Here is an 8751-nt window from a genome sequence, read left to right on the forward strand (position 1 = left end):
TGTCCAGCATTTAATGACACAACCATCTAGAGCTCTATGTACGACTGAAGAATTTGAGAGTCTGCTAGTACTTGCATTATGTATATGTATATACACAAACAGAATCAAAGATAGTTACATTATATTTTATCTCATGTAATTATATGACTGGACCCTCAAATACAGTTACAATTTATCATCCCTAATTTTCTTTAAAATATGTGTGTGTGTGTGTGTATATATATATATATATATATATATATATATATATATATGAATAAAGACAGTAGGTAAGTAGTGGGACATTTATGGGACTGATGCATAAAAGCTTGTCTATGAGGCCCTATGGCATTGCCTCTGTGTCTAAACGCAGTCCCCTGTGCAGTCCCCCGTGCTTGTGTGTCACGTCTGAAATACAATGGCTTCTCATGTGTATGCTACTTCTTATTTACTATCCATTATGAAAGAAACAAATGCCCCAGCTTTATTGTAAATTCCTTCAAGCTAGGGGCCATGTCTGCTATTTCTTTTGTATCTTCCTACATAGGCCCCAGTATGATGTTTTGCATATAGTTAAAATTTAATGGATGCATAATGGGTCAATAAATAAATAGAGATAAATGCTCTCCTAAATGGAAGGTAAAGGCTAAATTTCTGTCAAGAGAATAACAGATTGGAAGACAAAAGACCAAGAGAAGAGTAAGTCTAACATTCAAGTAGGATATTTAAACGAATGGTATGAAGGGAGGAAAAATTCAGTGGGATGATTAAAAAAAAACAAAACTACCTTAGATGAGAAAGGCCTAGATTAAGTGAATCAAGGCAATGGCAATTTTAAAGCCATCGAAATAATCAAAGAAGCAAAAAGATCTAACATCTGAGAGGAACTGATATGATTCGAAGAGCTTATTAGCATCTTCAGCTCATATCAGAGACAAAAGAACTTGCACTTCTTTCTCTTAACTTCAGGTTCATGCATTTACTACGACTTACTTAAGTGACTACTTTTAGCATGAAGGAATATAGTATTGATTTGGGGATAGTGTTATCATCTACTGTAACTGTTATTTCAGATTATTTATATTAATCTGACAGAAGAAAATTAAGCTCTGAAAAGAATTCAATAACTAGAGCCATCTAGTTGAATATCAAATCACCAAGTAAGTTTCATAGCTTACATGGACCTCAACGAATGGTTTAGGATGGGCATATTGTCACACATATTTAAGTAAACTTAATAAATATTTCATTGCAAATGCCAGCAATGCAACTATATTCCTCAAAAACAGGCGTCTAATCTGCTAATAGCCAGTAAAATTCAGCACTAAAGTCATATAAGAAAACGTGCAAAAAATATATCAATTATTTTTCTTCCTTCTCTCTTCTGACACTTAAAAATTCGCAAATTGATTTAAACCAAAAGCGGTAAAGCAATGAAATTATTCCTTCAGGTTTAGAGGATTCTGTGCCAAGTTTCATTTCTGATGGCATATTTCTGGCCAAGTTCAAGATCCCTGAAAAGAACATAGAAAAGAGAAAACATCTTTCTGACCTCAGTAAAGCAACATTAGTAGAGGCTTCTATGGGAAGAGAAGGGCCTTGAGAAGGATGTGCTCCCTTCTCAAGGTGTTAGTTTTCCATTGAGGATGTCTGCTCCCTGGATGGGTCTGAAGTACCTACTGCGATGAGGTAAGAGCTGTACCAGTTTCACTGGGTTGTGCTCTCTTAGCACATTCTTTCTCCCTCTCCTCCCTGTGAAGGCGTTGTAAACAAGTCATCCAGGAAAGAGTTATTGCAGAAAATGAACAATTCCTGAAAACGAAATTCATAAGAATACTGGCTTTGTTTTTGGTAGCCCAGACATAATTAGAAGCCTAAAGCAGTACAGGCAAAGCCAGATAGAGAAGGGGGGGGGGGGGGGGGACGATTAAAAGAGGAGAAAAACAAAAAGAAAAGCAAAACATTATTTTCTAATTATGAAGCTCATTTTTTAAATTGCTTAAATCTCCAGGTACGTTAAAACAGTTTTCTAGATATTTATGGGGAAAATAACTTGGGGAATTAAATAAAATGATAACAAAGGGTAAAATATTAAAAATGTAAATCAAATGAACCATGAACAGATAAATCACTTGTACCACTGATTCCGAAGGAATAGTGGCTCTGATATTAAGCAAATCATGAAGACTTCAATCTATGATAGATAAAAATCACCGGAAAATCAATGTTAAAATACACACCCACACAGAATATTCTTTATTTTAAAAAGTGCCTTTCATCTCTTTTTTTAAGGTGGGGCATGCTTTCTGGGGGTGACTGAATCACAATCATAATATTCCTATCAAAATACAGACACCTATGGCCTAGTTAAATCCATGCTTTGTGTCACATTCAAGTGTTTACTGTAATCATCCTCTTGGGCATAAAATCAAAAGCATTCCAGAGTTTTTATATATTCACTCTATTTTCACTGCCAAAAGAAAATTCAGTTGCCTATAGTGAAATGACAGGGTCACTGAGCTGTGCTTTTAAACTAGGCTCTTACCTGCAGCTCATGCATGGGACCTTTTGCATAATGTGGCTCACATAAAAAGGCTTTGTTCTCCATCGCCTCACTGCGGCTGCAAACCTTAATTTCAGTTTGCAGTCATTTCCTTTCCTGGACCGACAACTTTTTAAATAAATCGTACTTTTAATATTTAAGTTAGATCCTTTCCAACGTTCAACGGTCCCTTTGCCACAGAGTCAACATTATGTAACATCCGACAATATTTTCTTTGTTTTGCACTATCGTTTTCATTCATACCATAATACCCAAACCCTGAAATAAAAGATTGTCTTTTAAACATCCATTCCTTTTTTTAACATTTATGTATACAGTGTATTATATGCGTGCCCACATATAACGTGTTTGTGTGCATGCACGTGTGTATGTGTGTGTGCACTTCAATAAAAACCCTGCACATTGACTCGGTTTTAAAGGGTCTGTGTCCTGGAAGCACCCTGCTAAGTGCCTACAGCAGATGGCACACCGCAATTGTCACAAACGGGCTTGTTGCTAATGAAAGCTTTTTTTTTCTGTTCCTTGACCAAGACGGAATACCGATTTCCAGTTTTCAAGGATGGTTTTTCTAACTCCAGCCGTTTCATCCACACCCTACCCCCCTCACGCGGTCGCCCCTCCCCACACCCAAACTCACATCTCCCACTCCCGGCCCCTCGCACTCTCCTTCTTGAAATTTCCATCCTTAAACAAAAAGCGAGGCTGGGGAAGGAAGGCAGTTAGCACTGTAGCTCCCCGCCATCTTCTCCCCCCCGCCCCCCCCCCCCAAAGGCTTTAAAAAGAAAAAGAAGGAAAGAATAGATGTTCTGTGGATGCAGCTTTCCACCCTCATTGTTTAAAAAGAAAAAAAGACCATGTGGACGTTCAGGCTCAACTAAACTCATTTTTTCTTGCCCCGTGCTCCAACTTCACCAGATACCGATTTTCAATTTCCGAAAATTATTAATATTATAATCTTCCCCCTTTCCGTTGTTTATGGAATAATCACAGGGAAAATGATTTGAAAGTGACAAGGTTTCCCTCCCTCATTCACCAATGTGCAGTTCTGGGCAGCTGGATGGAAAAAACAAAAATCTTCCACCTTGAATTTCTCCCCCCCCCCCCCCCCCCCCCTTTATCTTTGTGTAACTACCCACCCTCCGACTTCCTACAGCTCAGGTAATACTAGCTCCCATTATTCGCATCCTAACCCGACTCGTTTCCTGGTATTTCAAAGTTGCACCTGACAAGGTCAGACGCTCTTCTACAGGTCCACAGCCCAGGTCAGCGCCCACTCCCTGCTCTGTGGTGACACCTGGAGAGGAAGGGTCGGAAGCTTCCACCAGGTGGGAGACTAGACAGCTCCGCCAATCTGTTTCTGTTTCCAAGGCGCAGAGGGCGCGCACCCCCTCTCGACTCCCACCCTTTTCCTGGGTGAGGCTCCCTGTACGCGGACACCGAGGGGAAGGAGAGGTGCCTTATATAGAACAGAGGTGAAGACGGGTCTCTTACCTGGGCGCAGAAACTGGATGCACCCCAGTCGCCGCTGCCACTGCTCACGGACCTGGAGAGCTAACGCCCTCCAAGGAAGGAATGAAAGGGGCAGCGGGGCAAGGGAAGAAGGAAGAGAAGGAGCAAGAGGGGCGGGAGGAGGAAGACAGAAGTGAAGGAAAGAAAAGGAAAAGAAGATGCTGTTGCTGCTGTTGCCGCGGCCGCCGAGAGCCCGCGCAGCCCGAGCGCACGCCGCGGTGTGAGCGCGGCGCCCCAGCCGCCGACTCGCAGCCCGGCCGCCCCGCCCCGTCCCTTCCTCCCCACCCCCAGCAAGTCCCGCCCGTCTCCCGGGACCCGTGGACTCGGAGGCTGGGCTGACGCTGCCCTCCGCCGCAGTGTCCGGGAGGGGTGCAGGCGGCGGCCCCGCCTCCTGCAGCAGCCAGCCTGCCGCCCCGCGGTGACCATGCGGCTGGGGGCTTCAGAGCCCTTCCCAGCCTGAGGAAGTGCGTGGGGCTGCGGGGACTAGGCGTCCGGCAGGGAAGGGCCCCCTCCCTAGGACATTACACTTCCCCTTCCCCGCACCCGAGACCAGCGCACCCGCTCGGCAGCGGGGACCAGTGGACTTTGTTCCTTGACGCCCTGGGGAACTCGGGGGGCATCAGCTTTAGTCTAACAGGGACGAGACCCTACAGACCCCTCCTTTCTTTCCTTGTGTCACTGTGAGGCGACGGGTTCCAGTAACTCAGTGGTGAAGGCGCACTGGCGTTGCCTCCACAAGCCAACACTGCACCCAGAAACCAGAAACGACAAAGGAAAATTGGGGGCGCATGAAAACAGAGCAACTGCTAGTGGAGGGTTTGAAGAATTCTAGTCCTAGTTCTGCCGTTAATCAGATTCATTCATTCATTCATTTACCAAATGTTTATTGAAACATCCTAATGTCAGGGACTGTCTTAGGCACTGGGAAAACGTCCAACATCAGGCACTGTCTTAGGCACTGGAGAAACACCAACAAATAAGAGATCAAAAAGTAAACACAAGGCCCTGTCATCGTGAATATTCCATTCTAGATAACCAGGTTCAGAGCGCCTAAGCTAAGTCTCAGTTTATTAAATTATCAAATGGGGTATAAGAATGTCAATCCTGTCCTCACAAGTTTAATATGGAGATGTAATAAAATAATACTATGAATGGTCTTTGAAGAATATGAAGAATGATATAAATATAATGAATGAGGGACCTTAAAGTGTGACATGTCATCATTTTTTAAAAATTGCCTCTTAAATGCTTTTAAGAAAAGAGATCTTTATCATGGATTCTTCATAATCCAAGTAAAGCAATTTAAGTAAGAAAGGTAAGATGTACCTTAAAGTTACTTCAAGTGTCAATTTCAGTTACCCATAAGGTGTTCCTAAGGCCAACCAAGATAGTGAGATGTGACGTGCATGGTTTCAACAGTGCTGATGAAACTACAGCCATTATTTGGTTTTGTCACCTTAATTAACCATAGAGTCATCCATCCATAGAATAAATTAGAGATAATATCTTAGACATGAGGTCCAATTCCCTCAATTTTCAGATAAAAAAAAAATAGACCAATGATGAGAGGCTGCAAAGATTAGAAACCATACCAGTGCAAGATCTGAAAGTTCAGTCTCCAAAGTCCCACCCCATGCTCTGTGGGGTATTGCTACCCCACTGACCGGCTTCATACAATGTCTCAGTGATGCTTACAAAGGGGTTAGAAGCATCAGGGCAAAGGAAGGTTGGAGAAGTTAGTGCTCCTCCTCAGGAGGTGGCTTGATTGAGAAGAAGGGGGCCTTGGAAGACTAGGAAAAATATACAACATGTGAATGGTGGGAAGAGTAGGAATCCCATTAGAGTATTAGCAGCTGACATTCAGAGTCTGGCATGCAGCTGCAGATGCTCATTGAAAGTGGCTCTTCAGTCCCTTAAGGTGCAAGTCTTGAGTGTTTCTCTGTACTTGCTAGTTCTGTGCTATATGATATAAGAAATACATTTCAAAATAAGGTGCTCCTTCTGCCTTCCTTTACTTCAGGCAGAGTTCCCCTGGACCTGCATCAGCCCTGTGCCTTAAGTGGACAGATACAGCTTCAGGAATTGAAAACAAATCTGCCCATTCATATTTCTGCAAACCAATGGTCTCTCCCATTTTACTGGTTACCTGAGTCAGCCAAACACTAATGGCCATTCTCTTTGGGGAACTTGATCCTCATATGGGAGACCTCCTCCTCTCAACACTTAACTGCTATCTTAGCCAGAAAAATAGTGCCTACATGCAGTAGCTCAGCAGAGGGAATTTAATATGGGGGACTAGTTACAAAGTGTTAGAAGAATTGCCAAATAGAGGAGGGGTGGGGCAAGACAGTAAATCAGGTTGAGTAGGAAACTAATACCACTTAATGCTGAAGGCGAGGTGTCTGAGCCTTTTTAAAGGAACTGAGACCACGGCGGGGCTGTTTAGTTGGAGATGAGACAGTGGAGGAGATACAGTTGGTGCTGGAGACTCCTCCAGACCAGAGCGACAGGGGGAGAAATACCTTGGCTTCACCCTTTCTCCAGTATTTAAAAATCCTGCCATTGGTTGAACCTAGAGGGAAGTCAGTTAACAAAACAGCCCAAGAAATGAAGTTGCAAGCATTCATTTTATCCCTAAGCCATGCATGTGTGGGACAGACTGAAAGCATCTAAGCTAAAGATTAAAAAAAAAAAAAAAATTTGAACCGAAACGTGAGTTACTGCCCAAGAGAATAATCTTGAAGTTTTACCCAACCAGATTGAATGTCTTGTAAAACCAAAACTCAACATTCTCTGGAGAAGTGCAACAGAATCCAGAGTCTTTGCTTCTTGTTAAGGATGCAATCCAAAATTACTGAACAAACGAAGAACTAGGAAAATGTGACCCAGTCTCAAGAAAAAAGCACAATCAGCAGAAACTAATTCCTAGATGAAGCAGATGTTGGAATTAGCAAACACAGATTTTAAATCAGCCCCTATAACTATACTAAACAAAGTAAAGGTAGTATGTTTGCAAGAAATATAATGAGAATTTCAGCAGAGAAACTGAAATTATTAAGAAAAACCAAATAGAAATTCTACAACCAAAAAAATTAAATATTTGAATGAAAAGAAATGGCCAAAACTTTTCCAAAGGGATTTTATTAATTTTATATTCCCACCAGAGTACTAGTTACTCTGCATCTTCATGAGCACATGATTATGCCCAACTTTTTAATTTTTGTCATTGTACTGATTGTGTAATGATATTGAGCAATTTCTTAAATTCCTACTGGCCATTCTTGTATCTTCCTTTCTGTTAATGTATTTTGCCTATTATTTTAGAATTGTGTTTATCTTTTTCTTTTTAATAATATATAAGTAAATATTTCCTCCCAGTCTATGCCTTTATCTTTTTAAATATTGTCTATCAATGAGCAGAAGGATTTACTTTTTAATTCGCTAAAATATAATCTATCAATTTTTTATGATTATTGGTTTTGAAGTCCTAATACATATTTGCCTAACTTTATCTTATTTTAAAGATATTTTTCCATTTTTCCCCTATCTAATTTTATCTGTATCTATTTCTATATTGATACTCATACACAAAAATACACATATTTATTTTAATATGTAAACTTTATTATTAAAGCATAAATTATATACATAAAGGCACCAATTAAGTGGAAAGTTTGATTAATTTTAACTTAGGTAAAATAAAATCAATATACAGAAGTTTTAATCACTGAAAAAGTTTCTTTATGCCTTTTCCCATCAATCACTCCACACCCATCTCCAGGCAACCAATGCTCTGCTTTCTATCTTTAGATTTAATTAGTATTTTCTAGGATTTCGTATAAATGGACTCATAAAATATGTATTCTTCAATGTCTGATTTCTTCCATTCAACACAATGTCTTTCGAATTTATTCATGTTATATTATGTATGAGGATTGATTCTTTTTATATTGTGAAGTGATATTTCTTTATATAGATATACCACAATTTGTGTATCTATTCAAATACTGATGAACATCTAGGATTTCTTGTAGTTGGGGGATATTCTGAAGAAAGCTGCTATGATCTGCAATGTACAAATTGTTGTATTAAGTATATATTTAACTTAATAGAAAATGTCCACATTATTTTCTGAAGTGGTTGTACTATTTCACATGCCCACCAGTAATGTATGAGGTTTGCAGTTGCTACACTTTTCACCAACACTTGGTATTATCAGTCCTTTCAGCTATTCAAGTGAATGTTTAGAGATAGTTCATTCTGGTTTTTTTAATCTGATGACTAGTGATATGAACAGGTTTCCATCCTCTTATTAAGCATTCTTAGATCTTTTTTGTTGTTGTGAAGTATCTGGTCAAATGTTTTGTCTATTTTTAGCTGGGTTGTTTCTCTTCCTCTGTGTTCATATATATATATGAACTCTTGCTTTTTATATATATGAAATATTGTTTTCTTTAGATATATATTCTGCATGCAAGTCCTTTGTGGATATGTGTTTTGAAAATATTCTGTCCCTGTTTTTTGCTTGCCATTTCATTTTTTAAATATCTTTGGGAAAGCAAAAGATTCTAATTTTGATAAAGGCCAATTTATCAGATTCTTTTCATGGCTTCTGATTTTTTGTGTCCTCTATAAGGAATCTTTACTACACCAGGATTACAAAATTTTTTTCAGCTTTCTTCTGGACATTTGGTAGATTT

The 8751-nt window shown here is 39.9% G+C and overlaps 1 protein-coding gene across 18 annotated transcripts in view; it reads right to left on the reverse strand.

The window, feature by feature from the left end:
• MAP2 (microtubule associated protein 2) overlaps positions 1-4424 on the reverse strand; it is a 308607-nt gene extending 304183 nt beyond the window's left edge. For 17 of the 18 annotated variants that reach the window (XM_058300255.1, XM_058300244.1, XM_071216152.1 and 14 more), the window contains exon 1: positions 4034-4340. The gene's annotated coding sequence lies outside the window, so the exon portion shown is untranslated. Of the gene's footprint in view, positions 1-4033 lie in introns of all 18 variants that reach the window. The other variant, XM_058300230.2, reaches the window with a different exon arrangement.
• Between the last annotated feature and the right edge of the window lie 4327 nt (positions 4425-8751).

The sequence above is a fragment of the Dasypus novemcinctus genome, chromosome 7 (assembly GCF_030445035.2).
Source record: "Dasypus novemcinctus isolate mDasNov1 chromosome 7, mDasNov1.1.hap2, whole genome shotgun sequence".
Taxonomy (NCBI): Eukaryota; Metazoa; Chordata; class Mammalia; order Cingulata; family Dasypodidae; genus Dasypus; species Dasypus novemcinctus.